Source organism: Protopterus annectens, chromosome 1.part0, assembly GCF_019279795.1.
Source record: "Protopterus annectens isolate FY-2018-M chromosome 1.part0, PAN1.0, whole genome shotgun sequence".
Classification (NCBI taxonomy): Eukaryota; Metazoa; Chordata; order Ceratodontiformes; family Protopteridae; genus Protopterus; species Protopterus annectens.
In genome coordinates this window covers 7,448,872-7,473,829 of record NC_056725.1, presented here as the reverse complement: position 1 = coordinate 7,473,829, position 24,958 = coordinate 7,448,872, and the positions used below count along the sequence as shown (strand labels likewise).

At 39.2% G+C, this 24,958-nt stretch overlaps 1 long non-coding RNA gene across 1 annotated transcript in view; it reads right to left on the bottom strand.

Annotated features, from left to right (window-relative positions):
* The window catches only part of LOC122801195, a 205,177-nt gene that overhangs the window by 57,976 nt on the left and 122,243 nt on the right, over nucleotides 1–24,958 (bottom strand). The window contains exon 2 of the long non-coding RNA XR_006364675.1: nucleotides 1,497–1,656. This is a non-coding gene — a long non-coding RNA (uncharacterized LOC122801195). The remainder of the gene's footprint in view (nucleotides 1–1,496; nucleotides 1,657–24,958) is intronic.

Genomic DNA, 24,958 nt, shown 5'->3' with positions numbered 1-24,958 from the left:
ATAAGCCAGACTTGTTAACACTGTGCAAGATGGTAGTTTGTCTTCTTTTTATAGTCCTGTTCACCCCCAATACTTCTGCAGCCATGAAGTCTCCCCATCAGTGAGAGGAAAGTGGTAACCAAAGATTGTGGTCATCATCCAGCTCATGTTATGATGTCATGTTCTTGTTATATGCTGCTCATACATATACTTGTACATACAAGCACACACACTCACACACTTAGACTCTTTCATGTTTGTCAGAGTGTTTCAGTTTTAGCTCACATTTTAACTTTTATTCTGCTGCATTACTTTGCTCTTTGATAGATACATTTCATAGGTTCATAGGTAGGAACTAGGCTATCTGCCCAAGGGCATTTATAAGTGTAGCCAGAGTGTGTTGTGCCCTTTCATTGGCTCATTTATACAATCAATGATAGAGGAGCTCATCAAAGTCAAAACAGGGAAAACAGTGGGTTTCTACCTGCTTATACTACTTGTCCATTGTTCTGGCTGCACTGTGTTATTGGTCCATAGAGCAGACAGATACCACATTGCAGCTAGAACCAAGGATCAATAGCTGTGCTAGTATGTTTTCTATCTATACTGTGCTTTTGGTCTGTTCCGCTGAACAATAGCACAGTGCATCTAGAAAAACAGACCACTGCACAGGCAGCTCTACTATTGGTCTATCTTTCCAGATACACTCTAGTGTAGGTTCATTCAGAGGGCCAATAGCACACAACAGAATAGAAAAGTGTATCAGTGCAACTTGGAGCTGTACTATTGATCCATTTTTCTAGCCGTACAGTGCTGTTAGTCCATTCAGCACAGTGCAGCTGAAAGTCCTAAAAGTCAGCTCTATGTAACTCCTAATACTGTAGCAAATAGATGCTATAAAGCTGTTTGCTATAGTTGTAAAGTCCTATAGCATTTTTAATTTCAAAGCCTTTTTTTGTTCTTAACACAATGATGTGGTGTTGAGGTGGGAGTCACCCCTATTTTTGACTATCTGGTATGATTTCAGTGGCCAGTGGTATAATTTTTAACATTAGAGATTGAAAGGTACACACTCTCGTTCATGCACATACATGCACAGACACACTCACGTCCATAATATACTGATTAGTGCTTCTTGAGCTGGACACAGTGTGAGTTAGTTTTCCACATATTCAGTTTACAGGTAGAGTGCTTGCGCATTCTCTGACAGGCCCATAGTACCCCAGGTATCAATAACTTTGATTTTCCTCACAAGGAATTCTTATGGCAGGATTCCTCTAATAACCCTCCCTTGGGAATGACGATTCACTATTGACCATTCACTCCAATCATTTTTAAGACAGCTCAGGACACTAATCAAACTATGAGCATAATCAGAGTCAAAGTATCAGTGTTTTGGAACCAGCCTCAGTAAAGTCAAGTATCTTAATAGTGCAACTGTTTGGTTATGATTTTGTTTCTAAATACAGTCAAATATAAATGATTATAATTGCAAAATAAAAGCCATGGGTACTTACCATAGTGTTTTATCTGTCAAAAGAAACTCTGGCTGAAGAATCTGTAAGGCTAACACCTAGGGTATGGATGACTTGTCCCGCACACACTTAACACTCCTATAATGTTTAGCCTCATTGAATCCTCCAGATCTTGCCCAAGTGGATATGAAAAAAAAACACCCTATGCAAAAAAAAAAAAAAAAAATACAAGAATGACTCCAGAAGGTAGGTAACGGGGCAGAATGTATACTATAGTCAGAATGTCTTCTCACATAATTCGTACTATAATAAGGACACATAATTTTTGTTCAGCTTTACAGAACTCTGGGTGTAGCATTTATAGGTCAGAATCTCCAGCTAGTGTGTTTTGAATGGGAATTCTTTTGAAATATGCTGCAGATCACTATGCCACTGAAGAAAGACCTGGCTGTAGATGGCACATAATATTTTGCAAAGGGTCAGAGGAAGGACCACATAGCTACCAAAGAAATATTATCCAAAGAAATATTTTGGAAAAGTGCTATATTCATAGACTCTGCTCTTGCAGAGTGTGTTTTGGGACATCCCTGGAAAGTCTTGTCATATTTCTCGTAGTAAAAAAGTACAGTTTTGTACCTACCATAAATGTAGATGTCCGAACTGGATAGCATCTGCAGTCATAACAACTGGGTTGTCCTGTCGTCAGGCAGCCCTTCAGTCGGCCGGATTCCAAAGTCCGGGTCCGGCTTCGGCTGATGTCGCACTTCACCCAACGTCATCTCTGTTGGTCTTTGGGTATAAAGGCATCAGCTGACGCCATTTTCCTCAGTGTTTCTTGCCCCAGATGCCAGTAGCCCTCTTGAAGGCTAAAATTTTGGATAGATGCCAATGTTTCCAAAAAGATAGAGGTAAACACAAACATAAGCATGTATGTACATATATACAAACAAATACACCATAAAAGACTCCCCCCCACCAGCTAGCTATTAGGAGGGTAAACACCCTAGGAGTACCACAGAGGGGAAGGAGGGAGGGTAATCCTGACTGCAGATGCTATCCAGTTCGGACATCTACATTTATGGTAGGTACAAAACTGTACTATGTCCTTCATGGATGCATCTGCAGTCATAACAACTGGGTAGAATACCATAGCCAACTAGGGGAGGAGGATAAAGGTAAATTATGGTGGGTTTAGGATCCCTTGCAGTACAGCAGTGGCAAACCCTGCTCGGGATCTGGAATATAGAGGCAAATTGTAATGCTTGGCAAATGTATGCACGGAGGTCCAAGTAGCCGCCTCAATAATGTCTTTGGTTGCCACTCCTCGTAAGAATGCTGTGGTAGTGGCTGTTGCCCTTGTAGAATGAGGTCTTATGTTCTGTGGAATTGGTTTTCCATGGAAGGAGTAACAGAATCGTATGCAATTTCCTATCCATTTGGAGATTGTCTGTTTGGAAATAGCTTTTCCTTCTCTTCCTGTTGCATAAGCTACGAAAAGTTGGTCAGTCTTTCTGCTATTTTTTGTTCTGTCCAAGTAGTAGCGTAGCTGTCTATGTACATCCAAGGTATGCAGTATTCTTTCCCTCTGTTTTGTGGGTTGGGAAAGAAGGTAGGTAGGTGGATTGCCTGGTTTAAAGACACTCTGGATACCACCTTAGGCATAAATGTAGGATTAGTCCTCATGGACACTCTATCTTGGTGGAAGATTAGGAAGGGTTGCACCGCCATTAAGGCCTGTAGTTCTGAAACCCTCCTTGCTGAAGTAATTGCCAGTAGGAAAGCAGTTTTCCATGACAGGTGTTGTAGGTCTGCTGTTGCTGCTGGTTCAAAGGGTGATAGTGTCAACTTTTCTAGCACAAAGTTTAAGTCCCAAGCTGGTAATGGTGGCTTCCTTGGAGGTTTTACATTCTTGATTCCTCTGAGAAACTGCCTGAGCAAAGGGTGCGAAAAAACAGGTGGATCAAAGCTGTATTCTGCTGAAATAGCTGATGCATGTATCTTGATGGTGGAGTAGGACAGGCCTGAATGAAGAAGTTCGGCCAGGTACTCCAGAATGTTAGGCATATCTATGTTTGACACATCTTTTCCTCTTTCAGTACTCCAAATGACAAACCTTTTCCATTTTCCAGCATAGTTCCTTCTTGTTGAAGGTCTGCGTGCTTCAAGAATAATGTCTTTAACTCTTTGGGAAAGCTCTGTGTTAGCTGCTGCTATGTGATGTTCCATGCAGTCAGTTGTAACGTTTTTAGGTTTGGATGCATGATGCTGTAGTTGTTCTGAGTTAACATCAAAGGCATCAGGAATTGGCCACATATTGTTCCGAGACATGCTCCTCAGTAGTGGGTACCAGTGTTGTCTTGGCCAGTTTGGAGCTATCAGGATTATCCTTGGACGTTCTTCCTTGATTTTTAGTAGTACTTTGTGTATCAAGGGAAGAGGTGGGAATGCATATGCTGTTAGGCCTTTCCAGCTGAAGGAGAGCGAATCCACTTTCCATGCTAGTGGGTGGAATGTCCTTGTGCAGAATTTTTGAGCTGGTGATTGAGAGGTGATGCGAATAGATCTATCTGAGGCATTCCCATTTCTTTGAGATGGTTTTGAAGATGTCCGGGTGCAGCTTCCATTCGTGGGCATCCGAAGTGGTTCTGCTTAGTATGTCTGCTAGAGTATTTTCTTTTCCCGGTACAAATATTGCCTGTAACTGGATGTTGTAGCTGAGTGCCAGGGTCCACAGCTCCAAAGTCATTCTGCATAGGGGGTATGAATGAGTGCCTCCCTGTTTGTTGATGTACCACATGACTGTGGTGTTGTCTGTCCTTATCAACTGGCCCTCTTTGAGAAATGGTTTGAACTTTTGGATTGCCAGTTTTACTGCCAGCATTTCTTTTAGGTTGATGTGCAGGTGAAGTTGATCCTGTGTCCAGAGTCCTTGCACGCATTTGTCCAGCATGTGGGCCCCCCATCCTAGGTCTGAAGCGTCTGTTGTGATGGTCTGGCTTGCTTGACATCTGCGAAAGGGTAGGCCTGGGTTTGACTGGCATGCCTGAGCCCACCATAGGAGCTCCTGTTTTAAGCATGGAATTAGTGGGATTTCTGTTTCCAGGCTGTGTCTGTGTTGGGACCATAAATTCTTTAGGTACCACTGTAGTTTTCTCATATGTAGTCTGGCAAATGGGACCAAGATTATGCATGATGCCATGAAGCCCAAGGCCTGGAGTACTTTCCTTGCTGTTATCTTGTTCAGTTTTGTTAGTGCCAAGAAGTAAAGAGGGAGTTCTTCTTGTTTTTCTGTAGTTAGGAATGCCATTTGTTTCACTGTGTCCAATTCCGCCCCCAAGAAGGTCCTTGTTTGGGATGGTATCAGCCTTGACTTTTGTAAATTGACTGTGTATCCCAGTGCTTGTAGCAAGTAAATGACCCTTTGTAAATCTGTTGTCAGCTTGCTTTTGTTGTCCCCTTGTAGTAAGCAGTCGTCCAGGTATGGGTAAATTTGAATTCCCTGTAGTCTGCAATGGGCGATTACTGATGCCAGGCATTTTGTGAATACTCTGGGCGCAGTAGATAAGCCAAAGGGCAATGCTGAGAATTGATAGTGCTCTGATCCTGCAAGAAATCTGAGGTATCTTCTGCAGATTGGTCGAATAGGGACGTGCAGGTATGCCTCCTTGAGATCTACAGTTACCAGCCAACACTCCTTGCCCAGCATGGGAAGAAGTTGCTGTAAGGTCAGCATTTTGAATTTTGGGACAATGATGTATGTATTTAAGGTGGACAGGTTGAGAATTGGTCTCCAACTTTTTTCCTTTCTTGGAACTAGGAATAGTCTGGAGTAGAACCCCTTTCCTTGCTCTGCTGTTGGCACTCTTTCCACAGCTCTCATGTTTGCTAACTCCATTATCTGTTGTAGAGCCTCTGTTTTTTGATTTGGAGGTAGATTTGGCATTCCTCTTTTGACTGGTAAAGTGTGGAAGTGGAGCCGGTAGCCTTGATCTATGGTTTGTAGAATCCACTTGTCTTTTGTTATGTAGTGCCAGTTCTTTGAAAATAAGGTTAACTTTCCGCCTAAAGGAGCTGTTATTTGTTCCCTGGTAGGCGGATTTAGGGTTAAGTCACTGTGGTTGTGTTGATGTAGTGGCAGAGGTTGTGTCTGTGCCTCTGTTGTTACCTTGCCACTGTCGTCCTCTGTAGGCACCTCCTCTAGATTGGTTTCTGCCTCTGGAACGTCTGTTCCTGCCCCTTTGAGATCTTGTGGAGTCAGGAAAGGACCAATTTTTGGCAGGCCAGTTCCTGCTAAACCTTGGGGTTGTACCTGCAAGAAATCTTTAACCGTTTGGACAGATTTTGCCTTTTCTTCCATTTTCTTCATAACCTGCTGGGCAGGTGTACCAAACAAACTTGTCTTATCCATAGGAGCATCTAGCAACTTAGCTTTAACATGATCCGGTAAAGCTTGCTCTTTAGCCATGCATGCCTTCTTATCACTGTGCCAGTCATGGCTGATCTAAATGAAGCCTCCAGTGCATCATAGCCACATTTTAAGGAATGGTTACTAACCTGTTGTATGTTATTTACCATTTCTAATACATATTTCTTATCAAGAGATTCATCAGTGGTTAGCTTTTTAGTTAATTGATCTAGCATAAACTCTTGGTATTGTATCATGTGAAACTGACAGTTTAAAGCTCTAGCTGAGAGAGTAGCTGAAGTGTAGACCTTTTTACCCCATCTGTCTAATGACCTTGCTTCCCTTTCAGAAGGAATAGGGTTTTTAGCTATGGTTGCGGCTACTGCCTTGGGACCCTGGGATATAGTTTCGGGGTCTGCAAGTGGGGCCTTGTAAAGGTGGTGATGAGTATCTGGCACCCTGTAAAATCTGTCTGGTTTGGCAGGGGCTGGGGTAAAGAATCTGGAGAGGAGCAAACATCATTGAAAGCATCATCCACCACAGAGAGAACAGGAGGTATAGCTAAGGGCCTGTGCTGTGGAAGGTGCAGAAAGGTCCTAAGTCTTTTTCTGGAGTCTGAAAAATCCTGTTGCTGCCATTGGAACTGCTCTCGATGGCATGTAAGGTTTCCCCAAAGGAGAATTCTTCTGGTGGGGAAGGAGCTGGAATGGAATCTTCAGCATCAGAATCTTCAAAATTGGAGAAAGGAGCCTCTGGCTGGTCAGTTATGTCTGATTCATCAGCAGAATCATCAGAGGACACTGGCTCAGGGGGCTCTGCCCTAGGTCTCTTCTCTGGGGGCTGAGAGGCCCTGTCTGGGTGAGATTGAGATCCTCTGATTAATGAAATTAAATCTTCTGCCAAAGTAAGCATTTGAGAACTAGAAGAGGGCCTGGTAGTGGGGGGTTTAACAGGCACTGTTTTAGTAGTCTTGGCTGCTTTAGCCCTGGCGAAGGCCTTAATGGACATGGCTGCTGGAGGCCTAGCTGCACCACGTGCTGGGGTAGAGACATCCAAGGGAATGGTGTCTGATAAATCAGTGGCAACCACCGTAGTGGATAAAATTTCTGAGGCCGATTCAAGAGTGGTAGCAGGGGCCTCAGTTGTAGAGATAGATTCAGCTGTACTTTGAGCAGTTTTCTCGGTTTCGCCGAAACCGAGACACTCGCGTTTGCTTAACCGTGGTTTCGGCCGAAACCACGGACCGCGAGTGTCGGTCTTTATCTTTGCGTTTTGGCAGATTGGGAAGTCGGAGGATCCGGCGGCATAATGTACGCAAAATCAGAACCGAAAAACTGTTCTGCAAACTCCGACCGACGCCTAAGCGTCGTCGGTTGAAAGAAGCACAGGCGAACAGGCTGCTATGTCGTGGGCTGGGCCTAAACAAGGCAGGCAATGAGAGTGGAAATCTTTATGAGGTATTTGTTTCCCACAGGTTAAACAATTATTAACTTTTTCTGACATCGGCTGAGGCAAGAAAGGTTCCCAACGGGTACTTAGCTTTAGAAGTCTTCGAAGTAGTATTCGGTAGAAGTAATCTCTGGATCCGACCGACCGGCACTTGCGAACAGCTTCTGCTTCGGGCGCCACGCGGCAAGAAAGACTGAGGAAAATGGCGTCGGCTGATGCCTTTATACCCGAAGACCAACAGAGATGACGTCGGGTGAAGTGCGACATCAGCCGAAGCCGGACCCGGACTTTGGAATCCGGCCGACTGAAGGGCTGCCTGACGACAGGACAACCCAGTTGTTATGACTGCAGATGCATCCATGAAGGACATCTACACAGACTGAAATCCTCTCAAAGAGGCTTTGTTTGTTTACCATATAGAGCAGTGATCTATATTGATCAGTTTCAGCTTGGAGAATTTCAGTCTCAGACCGTTTTCATGTTCTGCATTCAGTACCTTTTGCAAATTAAACAAATAACTGATAATCCCTCCTGAATGGCTTAGTCCTGTCTCTAATACATACAGTAGGCCAATATTTTCAAAGAACTGGAACATTTAGCTTAGGTATTATTTAAAAGAATATGTTTTACTTGGCCTGACACCATCTGCAATGGCTCAGTCTGAAATACATGCTATTGAAGGTAGCCACATAAAGATGGTCAACATCTTGTTCACCTACCCATACTGCAATACCAAATATTACACGGTGTCAGTTGTGAAGAAAAATATTATTTTGTGTTTTGCAACTCTGTGTGTGGTACAAAAGTAATGGAACAGAATTTTCCATGTACAAAAAGGCATGTATATAGCACCAGCAGTAACTCAAAGTTATTTAGCCTTGAGAGTGAGAAATATTTTAACTGTAGCCATTTGGTAACATTTTTCACCAAAGTAATCTGTTAAGTGAAAATTGTAACTCCAGAAATATAGATAAGACTGTGAACAGACACTCCAGCAAGTCAGAAAAACTATATTTCTGCATTCAATTTTGAAAGAGAAAACAAACAAAAAATATTATAGGGATGACACAAAAGTTTTAGGCTTGATGTAAGAAAGAGAATGTGCCATTTTTTCACCATTTATTCTTCACAAAGACAAAGAGCCTCACAAAGTCTGCTGATATGAATTAAGATTTAAGATGTGAATTTGGTGAGTTGCATTGTGGGAGACAGAATCATGAATAGCATTAAAAATGTTCATACAAGGACCAGATTACTGAGAAAAATAGATTTTTATGTTAATAAAGAGAGTGATGTACGCATAGAAAGTGAAATTACCTCATCACAGTTAATATATCTTTCAAAAGAATTTAATATATTCTGAGAGGCTTATAAGATAGAAAAGCCAAATTCAAATAAAAGCAGGATAAAATGAGTCAGAAAGTGTCTGCATAATAATCAGTAAGGCAATTATGGCAAATAGAAACGTTTCATGCAAAGACATGGCAGCAAGCATGACAAAAAGTATGACCTCAACTTAATTACTAGGAATTCTGTGACAAAGGGTATCATCGCTTTTCTTAAACTAGTAAAATAAAATTGCAGTCAAGGAGATTGCAAGTATTAATGCATAGTCATGAAATTGTTTTAATTCTACAATGTTCATAATATAGTGTGAAAGATAAAAGTACTGAAAAGGTGCAACCAGTAAAGGGGCTGGAAATCTGGGAAAAAAACCTCACAATCAGTAATAGAAGTATAAAGTTTATATTAGATACTGGACCAGAGCATAATGCAATATCTGTTCAAATTGTAAAGATCCTGTGTCTGAAAGGGCTCCTCCTGAAGCAGTGTAACTTTCTTACTTAGTCTGACCATTCTGTAAATTTGGGGGGTCAGAAAGCACTTATGTATGGATATAAGAAGATGGAATATATAGAGTTAGTTTCGGATAACTAATAATGTTGCAAACACACCATTTATCAGGATGATTTGACTGCCAAAAGCTTGGCATGGTGAAAAGAATTTACTGTGTGACTGCAGAGTTAATGTGAAACAGACATGCTCAGCCTGATGACTTTTTTTAATGAAGCTGAAGTTATTTACTGCCTTAAGCTGTTTACATGAATTAATAGTATTCGGATAGATATACTGTGAAATCTGTCATGTATGCCCTCGCAAACTTCTGGTAGCTTTATGGACTAGAATCAAAAAGTGATAAACCACTGGGAGAAAATAGGTGTGATCCAGAAACAAATATTGTCTACCATTTATCTACAGCATGATCACTGCAGTGAAACCAGACTAAATTTAGCATTTTTCTGGCTCTACAAGACTTCAATAAATCTACCAAAAAGGGAAAGAATTGTTCACTTCATACAAATGAGGCAGTGTCATGCCAGAAGCAAAGTAGGAATTTGGGCAAAGTAAGCACAATGAGTATAGTTCACTGATGTACTTTAATTCACCTGTTTTCTTAGGCATTGATTTGCTATTCTGTAAGCAGCTGAAGTGCTTCAAAACCTTTTGCATTGTTAATCAAGGGCCTCAATAGGGTGGCCGCAGTGGTTAGCATTGTTGCCTCCCAGCAAGAGGTTCTCTGGTTCGATCCTCGGCTGGGGTGCCTTCTGTTCGGAGTCTGTATGTTCTCCCTGTGGTTGCGTGGGTTTCCTATGGGTGCTCCAGTTTCCTCCCACATCCCAAAGACATGCTGTAGGTTGATTGGATACTCTAAATTAGCCCTAGGCATATGTGTGTGTGTGTGTGTGTGTGTGTGTGTGTGTGTGCCAAAGCCAAACACACTCTGGCTAGGCTTATAAATGCCCTAGGGCAGATAGCCTACTATGAACCTATAACCTCGAAAAAGGGCATAGCAAAATTAATTTAAAATGGGTGGCGAAAGCCAAACACACTCTGGCTAGGCTTATAAATGCCCTAGGGCAGATAGCCTAGTATGAACCTATGAACCTATCTGTGGAAGGTTGGGTGCCGGGCTGGCAAATCGACACCGTAAAAAAACTCCACTGCCAATCATGAGGGGACAGGTGATCCACTGTGGCGACCCGTAACTGAGAAAAGCCGAAAGAAGAAGAATCAAGGGCCTCAACAGTGTGGTTTATATAACCTGTAGTGCAGAACAAGGCCAATGACTATCATGATTGGAGATTGATTGAGATATGTAAAACGCTGAGACAGAATAACATCAATATGAACAACAGCAAATGTAAAATCAGTGTTACAGAGCTAATCGGGTCTATATCAGCTTATCAAAAGCTGATAACATCGAACACTAGCTGATCAACCACTAAAGGTCAAACAACCAAAATAGCGAAAACCTGGAACAGCGATTTTTTTTTCCCCAGGGAAAAAAATCGTTGTTCTAAGGAAAAAAAAACATATAGTGGGGGCTTTGCCCCCCCCCCTTAAATATACCAACTCCGAGATTGCACCACAGTGGAGGAAATGCCAAACTCCCGACAACGGCCCTGTTCCGTGTCTTTGCTATTTTGGTTGTTCGACCTTTAGAGGTCGATCAACTAGCGTTCGATGTTATCAGCTTTCAATAAGCTGATATAGACCCGAGCTAATCTATTTGGTGTGCATCTTATTGTCAAAAGTCCTGAAACCAGGCACAGAGGGTTAAGACCTATTCTGCCAACACAGCAACCAGATTTCTAGAGATTATATGGTATTTTGAAAGTATATTTTAGCCCTTCTGGATGTAGGTTTGCCATCAAGGACTTTAAAGGAATTTAATGAAGAATGATGCCAGAACAGAGAGCAGGAAAAGAGCACTGTATTAATTAAATAGTTAGTTACTATAGTACCCACATGGAGGTGATTTGATGAGGTCTAAAGGAGGATTCCGTGAACACCAGACACTCCTTATGTGGGGGGATACTCCACCCACACCCCCGCTAATTATATATACCAACTCCAAGAGCACACTACAGTGGAGAAAGGGCAGCTTCCCTTATACCTACATTACTGATAAGTAAGTACTACATTCTGATTCCTTTATATTGGGCGACTATGATCATTCAATGAAATTATGTACAGTCATATGGTCTTTAAATTCAATTTCGGTAATATCTCCTCTAGCTAAATTTGTGGATGTGAAATTGAAAACATTAATGATGGGTGAGGAAGCCTTTTTAAAAGATTCCTGGGATTTTCTGAAAAACATTAAACAGGAAATATTCCATGAAAGTATTATATTTATAACTTTAGACGTGGAGACCTATTTGGATCTATACCTCACAACGTTGGTCTTTCATGGTTTGAGGATGCTTTAAGATTTTCTGGCTTGATAAAAGACAATGACCTATATACATCCTTAATTTTAATGGAAATTGTTTTGAAAAATAATTTTATTTTCTTTCAAGGTGAATTTTTTCACCAGAAAACTGGTGTAGCCATGGGCGCTAGATGAACCCCTTTGTATGCAAATTTAGTTTTGTCTACATGGGAAAGAAAATATATTTTTAATAGTCAGCATAGTAGTTGTTGGATGATACAGTTATATTTTGGCATGACACTGTAGAAATGAGTTTTTGGAATACATTGATAGTACCACCCATTTCCTGTGATTTACCCACGAGATTAAAAATAATGAGATGAATTACTTAGATGTGAATGTATACAAAGATGTGGGTATGTTTAAGTCTAAGGTATATAGAAAGAAAACATATTCAAATTATTTTCTTCATTATAGTAGTGGTCACCCCTTTTACCAGAAAAAAAGTACTGTTAAAGGGCAATTTGTAAGAATAAGTTGAATGACCTCTAGTGAATGTGATTTTTATGAAGAGTGTGAATATTTAACAAATATGTTTTTGGAGAGGGGCTACCCAACTGAATTGTTAACTAAGGTGAGAGAGGAGGTTATGGTAGGTCGAAAGGACAGGTTCACCCCAATTTTAGGCAGCAGTGAGATGACCCCTGTTAACAACAGAAACACTGGTACTCCATTGGAAAACACATTAAATGAGGATGCACATTATGAAGGTGCATTTATTTCAGATTTTTTAGGGATTCGGGTGTCATTAGGAATATTTTTGAAAAGGAGTGGAAAAAATTTGGAAGTTTAATGAGCCATTAAAATGTATTTATAGAAGGGGAAGGAACATTAAGGACTTATTAGAATCGCAGGGTGAGAAAAACAGGAAAACTGAGAAAATGAAAAGAACATATGTGGGATGTGTAATCAGTGTCCATTCATGGTCAATGCAGAGAGTATATACATTGAATTGAGTGATAGGCACATAGTGGGTAGGACATATAGTACTTGTGATACCCAAGCGGTGGTATATATTGTTATTTGTGAGACTTGTAACGCTTTCTATATTGGAAAACTGGAAAGGAAGTTAAGAAAGAGGATCTACGAACATATGAATGCCATTAGGAATAGGAAAGAAAACAATGCTTTATATAAACATAGAACATCTTGTGCCTTGACGAAATATCAATCTTTTACAAAGGAGGAAATAGAAAAGATGTGAGGGGTGGCATGTGGGAAATGAAGATCGAGTATCGAGAGCTATATTGGCAAATAGTTCTAGAAGTTAATAAGTATCCCGGGGTCAATGATGCAGTTTCCCTAGCACCCATTCTAAAACTTAAGGCAGCAAGATTATAATTAAGTTTTTTTTAAAAAAAATACATCTGCTTCTAGAAAAAAAGCTTTTAGTTAATTATTAACTAATAATTTTGGACGAAAGTTTTTAGTAAAGCTTTTTATGAAATATTTATGTTATTTAAATACAGCTGTTAAAGTGTTGTTTATATATATGCTTCACCACTAATGAATTTTTATTAAACATTTTTGTAAATGGCCACTAGATGGTGTTATTGTTTAATGAAAGCAATTTATATTTTATAAATTAAGGTTCTGAGTGATGTTTATATATATATTTTTTTTATACATTTTATATAAGATTACTTAACATTTTTTACTTGTAGGATGATGATAATTTAAGGTCTGGGTTGATTATTTCTATAGATATAAGCCTTTTATTGTGTAACGATTATGTTCATGTTTATTCATGAGTTCTATGGGTGTGTAAGGGAGGAATTGCTCTCAGTGGATGTTTTTGAATTGGATAGAGTATAAAATGGGTGATTTAAGGTTATGTATTTTTTATGCCGAAAAATGCAGTGAATCGTTTAGCATTTTATGTTTTTTATTGTGACTTTGGTGTAATAAACGGCTGTGTGGTTATACACCTGTGGCCTGTCGGCTCTATATTTCAGTGCTTTTTATGGTTTATTTCATATGTCTTTATGAGAAATTGCCTTACCCTTCATGTGAATATAAAATATGCATTATCTTATTCTATTTTTTTTTTTTATTTCTCCAAATGTTCTGGGTTTCTAATACCATGATAGGAATGGACCTCATTCCTAAGTCAAAGTACAATTAAAGTTCATGAAATTAGTATTGTTTCAATCTTTGATGTCAGCCAAAAGTGCTCTTCGCAGCATCCACAATGTGCCCAGTAATGACTCCTTCTGCAGTTCATATGGAGCTACATGGATTGGTAACATATCTAAGTACAATTGTAGATTTTTTTTATAAGACCTGTTGCTCCTACTACCATTGGAACTGTCTTGGTATCTTTCTTCCACATTGCTCTCATTTCTGCCTGCAAATCCTGATATTTTATGACTTTGTGTCTCTCTGTACGCAAGACACTGTAGTCAGTGGGTGTGGTGATTTCAATGATCAATGCTACTTCTGTCTTCTTTTCTTGGACCACTATATCTGGTTTTCTGGCATCTGTCTTTTGAACTGTTGGTAATGGGTGATCCCATGTGATATAAACTTCATAATTTTCTATGATGCTTTGTGGTTCATGTTTCCAGTGTTTTTCAGCCACTTCGATACCATAATGTTTGCACAATCCCTAATGCAACAACTTTGCCACATTATTATGCCTTTCAGTATACAGTCCTTCTGCCATTAGTATGTCTCAACCAGCAACAAGATGTGGAACTGTTTCCAATTCAGTTTTACAAAACTACATTTGTCTGTTTCTCCAACATGTTCAGTGGACTTTATAAACCAACTTGTACGTAGCCCACTGTCTTGGGCTGCCATTATTAACCTTTCATCTCTTGGTTTGAATTCGCCTCTCCTTAACCATTCCTGCATTCATTCCTGATCAACATGAGGTTCTTCCAGAAGTTTTCTATACTTGTAACTATATTTATGCTTTTTCCACATTTCTTACCTTCTCATCTGGTCCTTCACCTTATAATCTTTCTTTTTGTTTTTTGGCACACTCAGTTGCTGCCTGATTTTTATCTACTTCTGGTTTGATTTCCATTCCAGCTTGACGCCGATATGCTACTGCCAAATTAAGCAGAGAAGTCAACTTAGATTTATTCTTCTCATGTTTCAAGCATCTTCCTGTGGCACCTTCTCTTCAATTTCATCCTATGTCATCTGTTGCTCTGTCATACTGGAAGTCACTGGCCTATCACTCCTTAACATTAACTGCATCACAGTTTCCTGTTCCTTCCCTTGCTGTCTAGCTTCAAGTGAATGTTTATACTGGTTTCCTGTGAAAGGCTCCAAATTATCTTCATATGGCACCTGACCAATTGCTTCCTGTTGCACTGGTTTCCCTGTAATTTGGATATCCATTACTCTATCCTGTTGTAGTGCTTTCTGAATTAGATTTTCTACACTAAATCCTTTACTTTGCAGGTACTCCATAACCTCAGGTTCTGTGTATTAACTTCTTCATTACTAATCTCCTTTTCTATGTTTCCTCTTTGTCTTCTTATTTTTTGTATTGTAAAATTTTCCATGTCTGAATTCCTTTGCCTGTATTTCTCTTCAAATATCTTTGGTGCTGCTCCTTTTGCATTGGTTAGTTTTGCTTTCTCCTTTGCATAAATATTACACATATTAAATCTCTTTTTCTTTCCCATGTCCACATTTCTTCTTCAGATGTTTCCTGATCTTCCTGTTTCTCGCTTCTACACCAAATCCTTCCCTTCATAGGCACTTCATAACTTCAACTTTGATTTTTTTAATTTCTACTTTACTAATCTTCTTTTCTACGTTCCATCTTTGTGACATTATGTTTTTATTGTGAAATTTTCCATATCTGGATGCCTTTGCCTGTATTACTCTTCGAATATCTTTGGGGCTGCCTTCTTTACATTGATTAATTTGGCTTTCTCCTTTGCATAAATATTGCACCATATCAAATCTCTCTTTCTTTCCCATGTCTATATTTCTTTTTTATACTTTTCAAATATCTCTTGGTTTTGTTGTTTATATTTTCACACTTCCTTAGATGCTTCTTTTTCCAAACAGATCAAGGTTTCTAAATCTATAGACTGTTTTTCACAAATCTGTTGTATTAATGAACACAAATTATCATTTGAAGCTTCTGACAATTTTTCTTGTGCAAGTATTTTTCTTTCCTCTATTTTCGCTCTTAATTGTTTTGTATATCTTGTGTCTGCAACTTCTGGGCTTTTTGTATAGTAGTAACAATACATCATTTCTTTGTTATCCTCAATAGTCCTGTTTATTGTCTTTATGGCCCTTCTTTGGCCTATCAGTTTTTGTGATTTTTGTGGACTGCTAGTTCCTTCTACAACAGGGGGCCATCCTCCCCCTGGGCCTGGCCCCATTGTTGTATTGTTTCCATGTTTTGAGGATTCTACACTGTCATCTTTTCCAGTCCTGGCACCAGTGCGCCTACCAGGATTGGGTACTTTTTTTATCCTGGGTCTTGTGCACCCAACTATCTTTTTTTGTTTTTGACTTACTTCTATCCATGATATATGCTATATAAATGCAGTCTATATATCAGTGTCACCTTGGTGGGATTTTGCAAAAACAGGGTCCACCTCTTGAAGGTACTCACCAAGACTTGAGGATGAATTCACTTTCAGCACTACTACTCTCCTTTGCTTGCTGAGTTTTTATCTCTCCATTCGGACCCCAATTCGGATTACTCTACTGCATGTCTGTTTTACTAATGTAATAAAATGTGTAACAACGCATTTATTGTACTCTGTTTAAAAGTTATTGCTGTTATCTTCAACATATCATGTATAATTCCTTTCAGTGTTACTCTCTTGTTCTAAATCATGTCTGATGAACATTACATAGTGTATTATAATGCACGGCACTCCATTTTCTGCATTTTCTTTTTTTGTTTGTTTTATCATTAGTATCTTCAGTATGTCATGATTGCTTCATTTCAGTGTTACTATTACTGTTTTGGATTTTGTCCAGTGGCCTTCATTGAAAATGTGCACTAGCCCAGTCATAATTTCCTGATAAACAAATGTTAATAAATAAATAAGAACATGGAATAAAGCAGGAGCAGATTTATTAGAATTCAAAGACTGTGCAAATGTAATATCAATTTGCAAGTTATATTTGAAGGGGCTAGAAGAAATATACCATCTGAAAATTCATCATCCCTACGCATTAATTTTCCCCATTAAAAAAAAACAGTTTGAGCATCTGAAATATTTGTGGAAAATAATATGCATGAATTTTTGAACAGCAACAGCAAACATAATTTCATTTCAACTTATAAAGATAAAATTTATGAACTTGAAAACAATATGCAGGTAACAATTCAATGAGCAGATGTCGGGGAGCTAGTAGTGATGGACCATGAATTGTCATCATAATTTAATGTGTGAATAGCTGCTGGATGAATCAATGCATCTAAAAGTTTCAATAAATGGTGCTACTCAGTTCAAATATGAAGTGGATGTGTTACTTTTGCATATTTCACAGTATTTTTATTAATTTGATGGTATATTTAATCATGCATTTTTCTGCTATACCACACATTTACAGTTTACATATGATACCCACTCATGCATTCACCTCACTCTTTATCCTTTCATCAGTGGAAGGAGATGACTCACACAAAATATTTCCAAACATGTACAGTCATTTTTAGAGAATGGGCAAACTGTACAGCAGCACCCTGATTGGAGAACAAACATTCTCCAGCAAGTTATTAATGTACAAGTAATGCCCACTGAAAAATGAGTCTGTCATTTCACAGCAGCATATCAAGCTACCGTGGAGCTCAGACTGAGAAAACGGAACAGCCACCATTATTTTACACTCACTAAACAGCACTTTTGCTGTTTAGAAAGTGTAAAATGTAAAAAAAAAAAAGAAGACAACTAAAAAAATTGTGTCTGTGTGTGAGTGTATACATGCATGTCACTGAAAGTGAGAGTGAGCGAGTCATTATTTTACACTCACTAAGCAGCGCTTTTGCTGTTTAGCGAGTGTAAAATAAAAAGAAAGTTAAAATAAAGTGTGCGTGAGAGTATATGCATATATGAGAGCAAGACAGAGAGACTGATCGTGCAAAAGAGAAAAGTGTGTATGTATGTGTGTTTCTGTGTGTGAGAGTGAATGCATGCATGAAAGCAGAGAGACTCTGTGTATGTGTGTGTGTGTGTGTGTGTTGTGTGTGTGAGAGAGAGAAAGAGATAGATAGAGAGTGAAGTGTGAAAGTGATTGAATGGTCCCCTGGTAGCTTGTGTGAGAGTGATCCCTGGCAGCAGTGGCAGTTTTACATACCTCTTACCCCTTAGACATACATGCCAACCTCTTAACACAAGAAATCTGGACAAAGCCTGAGATAATGGGGGGGGGGGGGGGGACAAAGGCTAAGAGATAGGAACACATTTTAAATATTGCCCTTATAAACTTACAAAGTTGCTAGAAGAACAGGATTTGTGTTATCATACATTTTCGGAAGGATATGAAATCTGAAACTCAAATGCAAGTTATTAATTAGCAACTTTAACCTTTAGATCATCTAGTGGTTTGTCAAAAAACACATTTTTTTATGAGGAATAGACAAAAAATATGAAGCACAAATCTAGGCATTTTGCAAAAATATGTACAGCTGAAAGGTTTGCTCTTAGATGAAGGTATCTGGATAAGCCTAAAATAAATGGGACGAAAGCTCAGAATAGGAACATATTTTAAATGATTTGTGTTAACATGCATTTTCTGAAGCAAAGGTGTGTGTATGTGTGTGTGTGTGTGTGTGTGTGTGTGAGAGGGAGAGACACTGAGATCTACCACTGGCAGCACCAAAGAGGTTTGTATACTTCTGGATGCTTTAGCTGAAGAAATCTGGATAAAGTCTAAAATAAAAGGGAACAAACACTCAAAAATAAAAACAAATTTTAATTATTACTCTTATAAAATTAGAAACTTACTTAAATAAAAGGATTTGTGTTAACGTGAATTTTCTGAAGGAAATAAAACTCTGAAACTCAAATGTCTGTCATTATTTATTAACTTCTGTCTCCAATGACTAGCAATAAACCAAACATTTTAGGAGTTAGAGACCAAAAAATAAAGTAACTACCTTGATTTTTAAAGTGTTATATTTTGGATGTAAAATGCTTCCTCCAACACCATTAACATGTACTACAGCAAGTATGAAACATTATGCAGAGGAACTATTTTACATCAAAAATATATTAAAGAAAATAGTACTTAAATAAATAAATGACTATGTAAAACACAGCAACTTTACAGAGAGCCGATTCTCTAAGCGCAATAATGCCCTCCAAGGTGTGTATTAATGTGTAATTAATGCCCTTCCAGGGGTGTAGAGGCCCTCCGCCTGTGGCATCGGGCCTTATAACACCCCTGGGTGGGCGTTAATTACACATTAACACACACCCTGTTGAGCATTATTGCTTGCTTAAAGCTTCTTATAATGGAATGGGTCTGTTACATTAAAGATTCCTTTGTGTTTATTATACTGTAGATATGCGGATATTATTATTTGACCAACCAGTCTGCTATTCAGCAGTAATACCCTACACATCCTATTGCACTTGTCTTTTAACCTAAAGAAGGTTCTTAACATTAGCATTGCAACTTAGCAAAACTGAAATGTAACTCTATGTAACCTAATGACTTATAGGATCTGTTTTCTGTTTTTTTTTTATATATTCTAATTTTTTATCATGTATGTGATAGTTAACACTTGCTGTTTTGTAATGTATTGTATTGTATGACATCTTTTAAGATTTATTAACTGTGAAGATTTTCTCCATGGCTTCTACTGAAAACTGGCGTGTCATGGCCCAATCTAACTTTCTCTGTAAACAAATGCTAATAAATAAATGAATAAATTAATATTATACTTCACAGGTACCCATATAACACAACCAGTCTCTTCTTGATGAAAAAGGGAAAATTGTTTTGAGTTACCATGTTGAAGGTTCTGCGGAGATAAAGGTTTTGAAACCACTTACATCTTAGATTGGCTGAAAGTACCTCATAGTTTGGGCTAAAAAGAAGTAGGAATATTTCTGAGAACTTGCTAGTTTAAAGTGCCTAGATGGATGGCCTCCTCATACAACACTTTCTTTGGACATGCTAGACCATCTGGCAAGGTCAGAGTAGGGAGTGTTGAAAGAGAACAGAACTTTTATAGCTTTCTGCTGTCACCTCCTGTACCCATGTACCATCAATGGTACACATGGTTAAGTACTTTCATCCCTGAAATTTTTGCAGGACTTCCTCAGAACCATAAAGCCTTGTAACACTAACAAACTTTAAATATACATACAACCCTTCAATTTAAAAAGGCATATGACTCACATCAATTAAAACAACTAGTGTACTATGCAGCACTGCTGCTTGGAACCCTTTCATGTAACTTTAAGGGGCTAAGTCATGTTAAAAAAACAACTTTTTGGCAATTTATATTGAATGCCAGAGTCTCACTAGGTCTTAATGACAATGCATCCATTTTGCCTATTCTAAAACTTCCTTTCAGGGAAGAAAGCACTTAACCATTTATACATTGGATTTTCTGCCTCTTCATGATCTGTGTGTTCAATTAAATTAATTTTTATACTTTGGACTTTGGTATACATTTTGTGAAGAGAGCCCATGTAGGACTACCAAGGTATTTTTACTGCCATTTTCTACTCAGTATACACAGTGTGAAGTTTTTCCTGTTTACTTCTTGAATAGTACCTTGAGTCAAGAGATTTTGAAGAACCTCTGGGAAAAGAGAGGAAGCTGAGGAATTGTTCCCGAGGAGGCTAAGGAATGTGCATAAAAGAAGGACGGGATTTCCAGAACATGAAGTACCCAGATGAATAATTGACAAAACCCATGAATCCTGAGTGATCTGAAGCCAAACAGGAAGTGAAAGTGAAAGGCGAAGAGGAAGAAGAATGTGCTTTGGAAGAGATGGAGAGTCATATAGCACCTAGTTTGTCTGGTAAGGAAAGTTTTGGAGTCCCTAAAAACTGAGTAGCTTTTGCAGGAGAGGCCTGTTTGCCAATGTTTCTACCTTTAGTAGAAGGGCGGTATTGTCTACAAACAAAGGTAGGCTTAGCAGGGTAGTTTCTCTGAAATTTATGCACTACAGAATCAAATACATGTTTAAGCTCCTGCAAGACCTTACCCTTATCTTTAAGGGGCTTAAACAAACCAGCAGCAGCTTCCCCAAATGAAAGTTTAGAATCCAGAAAAGCATCCATCAGCTTACCTTTAATATAATCAGGTAGAGGTTGAAGCCTAAGCCAAGAATACCTCATCACGGAGCCAAATACAGCAGCCCTAGAAGAGGCATCTGCTGCATCATAACTACATTTAATAGAATGATGAATGACTTGAGAGGAAGTCCCTGTCAAGAAAAGAACAGAAGTTTTACCCTCAGAGTATGGAAAATCAGAAAAAAAGTTGACAGGCCTGAGAAAGAAGAGCCAACACATACCTAGACATATGAGTCTGATAATTAATACCCCTAAAAGCCAGGGTAGCAGAAGTGTAAACCTTCTTACTCAGTCTTTCCATAGTTCTGCTATCCTTGTCAGAAGGCAATAACTTGGGTGAAGGAAGCAACTGAGATGGCTTATCAGAGGGTACAGACACAACAGAGGACAGAGCAGCAGGACATTTATATAGGAAAGAACAATCCTCAGGCACCCTAAAAAAGTCAGACTTCTTGGGAGCAGGGGGAAGAGAATTAGGTGCATGAAAGGCATTGAAAAAAATCATCCAGCAAAGCAGCCAAAACAGGAGAAATAGCCACAGGTGTAGGAGATTCCAACTGCAGCAACTCATAGTACCTCTTATGGATATCAGAGATCTGAGCACAATCTCACTTAAAACATTCATCATCCTAGAGAGTGTGCCCCCAAAGGAAATTTCCTCAAAAGGAACATCTGGACTAATAGATTCTTCCTCCTCTGACCCATAGTCTAAAGGAGAAGGAATTTGAGTAGAATAAGTCAGGGATTTATTATCCAAATCTGACTCATCCTCAGAAGAATCCTGTTCTCTAGGCCTTTTAAGGGGAGTAGAGGACCAAGGAGGAGCAGGAACCAAAAACCCCTTGAGGAGGCTTTAAGGACATTAAAGCAGTAAATAACCCTGAGTGAAGGCCTGCAACTCACTTTGTGGATCCCTAGCAGCAGAAGAAACATGTTTAATTTTTTTGTTTCTTTTTTAAGAGAATGTCCCCTCCAAAAAACTGAGAAGGGTCAGACCCAGGATAACAGCTGAAAACCATAGTAGGAACTTCTTCCCCAGCCAAAAACTGAGGAACTCCGGTAGGCCCCCTCAGAAAAAAATCAGCTGTAGCTCCCCCTGAACATTCAAGACGGACACCTGCAAAGCCTCTTTGAGCATGCTGCCAGCCAGACTCTCACTGACCTCTGACAGGGTCACAACAGAGAAATCCGACAACACAGCCAGGAAAGCCTCCAGGTTTGTAATGACCTCAGGAGAAACACCTGTCAGAGGCTGGACAGTGGAAGATTCCGGTCATACCTTTTTCACCATCTTCTTCCCTAATGGCTAACCCTCAGGGTGGAAGATTCCTTCCATTTTATCTTGAGTGAGAAGCTTAAAATGCTGATTCTCAACATACAAACAAAGGGAAGAAAGTCTACTGCAAAGGTTTTTTTGGAATGAACACCTGACAAACAGAACAAGACGTAGGGTTAAAAGAAGCTCCTAAACAAAAAAAGACACTTATTGTGGTGGTCTTTAATGGAAATATGTCTCCCACACTGTAATTTACTCTTCCTGGATGACATTAATCCCAAGGAGCACAAATAAAAGTAAGAAACAACAAAATCCCCAATGGGGCACTTATCTGCAACTGCAATAGAATTCAGCAAACAGCTGTAGGTAGTCATTGGAGAATGAAAATGTGTACAACTGGCAGAAAACAGATGCAGATAAACAGACCAATGGTAAAAGATACGTTCAGACTGGCGGCAAAGAAGTTCTGATTATGGTATGTCTAAATGCCACCTTTATGCTCTACACTACACAAGGAGTGTTTGGGTGATGTTCAGCATACCTTTTAAAAGCAACAGTCAGTCTTTGGTAGACTGACCAGACGTTTGGGCTTCCCAGCATGGAATCCCATCTGTTAAGAATACTGTAGCAGTGAATGTAAGGATATCTGGAGGCTTCTGGAGGGCTAAGCATTATTGGGAGTATTAGAGTTGGTGTTACTGCCTGGAAAACTGTATTACTCCTACAAGTCCTACAGACAGGGATATTTGAAGTTAGAGTAATTCATCTAAGATATATATATGTGAGCCTTGTGCCAGATAACTCCTTCTTTACTTACTAGCTCCTGCTGTAAAAATGACACAGCTTCTTCAAATATTTGGTTTTCAGAATCAGCACCTTCCTGTCTGCATCCACTTTCCTCGTGCTTCACTCTGGATGTGGCTTTCTAAGAAAACATCAAGATAGGCATGCGTAGGCACTATGACAGTGAAGGAAGCTCTTCCATTTACTTAACCATTTCACTCCACATAGTAACTTGACACTGAATAAATAATGTATAACAAGTTATTCTTCATGTGTAAGTCTAGCACTGCTAAGTGAGGGATTCCAGCAATTCAGCTTCTGCAAAAACAAAAACAATAATTGCAATACTTTATGTCTTGAAATTGGTGCAGATAATAAAATAATAGATGAACTTCAAGGTTTTGTTTTACTTTTTTTTCTTTTATCTCACCGTCAAGGTGGTTATGCTTACTTCATACTTTAGCACATGTTTGAATTGCAGTCATGACATGAGCATTTAAGTTCTAGGAATACTATTCCTAGAACCTCTAGACAGAATTAAATTCACAGTGGAAGTTCACAAAACTATTGAACTTTTACTAGGAGAATATTTTTCTTTACCAGAGCAGCTCATTTGTGGTTTAGCATATGGGATGTAAGGTGGAAATGGTCACTATGTGCATGATCAGTTTTAATACTACATGTTGTGAGTTACCCTTCTGAGCTTATAAAACAGATGCACGTCCCCTAGTTTGGGCTGGATTAACAAAGGGGCTGATGGAACTACAGATCCAGGCCCCCAGTATCTGAAGCAGGTCCTGCATCTGTCATTCCCACACTGGACTGAAATGTAGTACTGCTGCCATGCCAGATTAAAAGACTCCCTCATAACTTTCAGCTGCAGTACTGTGAGGCTCATAATACAGCACTGCCATGAGTAAAAGCTGTGTGCTAGCTAATTTTCACTCTCTTAACTGTCCCCAGTCCTAATGGCGTATCTCTGATTGTGCTTTACATGAACAATGACAGGCTGGTGTGCCTTACAAGTACCTATTTCAGAAGTAAAATTAGGGCCTATTCAAGCCTGGAATTTAACTGTAAGAAATCCAATCCTTCTGAGGGATCTCATCCTGGAGCTTTAGGTATGTGCTTACCCCTCATGTATTTGCCACTGCTTCTTGGTATCTTTGAAGCAAGTACCATACTCTTGATCTCTGCAAAGCTTTAAATATTGAGTGGAGTACTCATACTCTTGTTGGAGTACTAATACTCTTATTGGATTACTCATACTCTTGTTTCCCAGGAAAGATTGGTTAAGCCTTGACTACTTGCTCCTTCCCAGCTTAACCACCTGTTTAGCATAGTAAACTTCTGTCAGTTACAATAGGTCACTGACATGTTGTATCACTCCTTTAGTGGACCTCCTTCATGTTAGGCAGTGAAGGGCCTGTATGGGGCCTGGACTTATTTACTTATTTTACATTTGTTGACTGGGATAGACCGACTGGATACATGTCCATTTTCAGCAGAGGCCCGGGGAGAAAAGCTCCAAAGGTATACATATACAATCATTAGAATGTCATGTCGAACAGGAGTAATGACATAACATAATACAAATATAACACATTTTACAGTCTAGTTACATTTATGGAAATATACCACTTATTCTAGTACATTTAAATTTGAACAGATAGAATTCTATCCAGTAAGTCTGTATTTTTCCACCTTAATTGAAATACAAAGTATCCTGTCCTACAGCTATAAACTGAGATCTCCTCCCCCAGAAAACAGCAACAGAATACTGCTGCAAACAGTCTGAAACAAAGTATGTTAGATGTTTCTGTAAATTCCAAACCTGTTACGATCTATTAAACTGTCCTGTTATTTAGGCAGTGTACCTAGGTAACTCTGTTGAGCACTGTACCTTAAACAACCAGCTGAATAATTCCCCTCTCTCCCAGCATTTTTCCCTTCTCTCCCAACTATTGAAACCCTATGCAGAACACTTAATTATTTTTATTAAACCCTGTAGTGCTCCTACCCAACTCCCAGTACTCCATAAGGGCTCAAAATGAAAACGCCATGGAA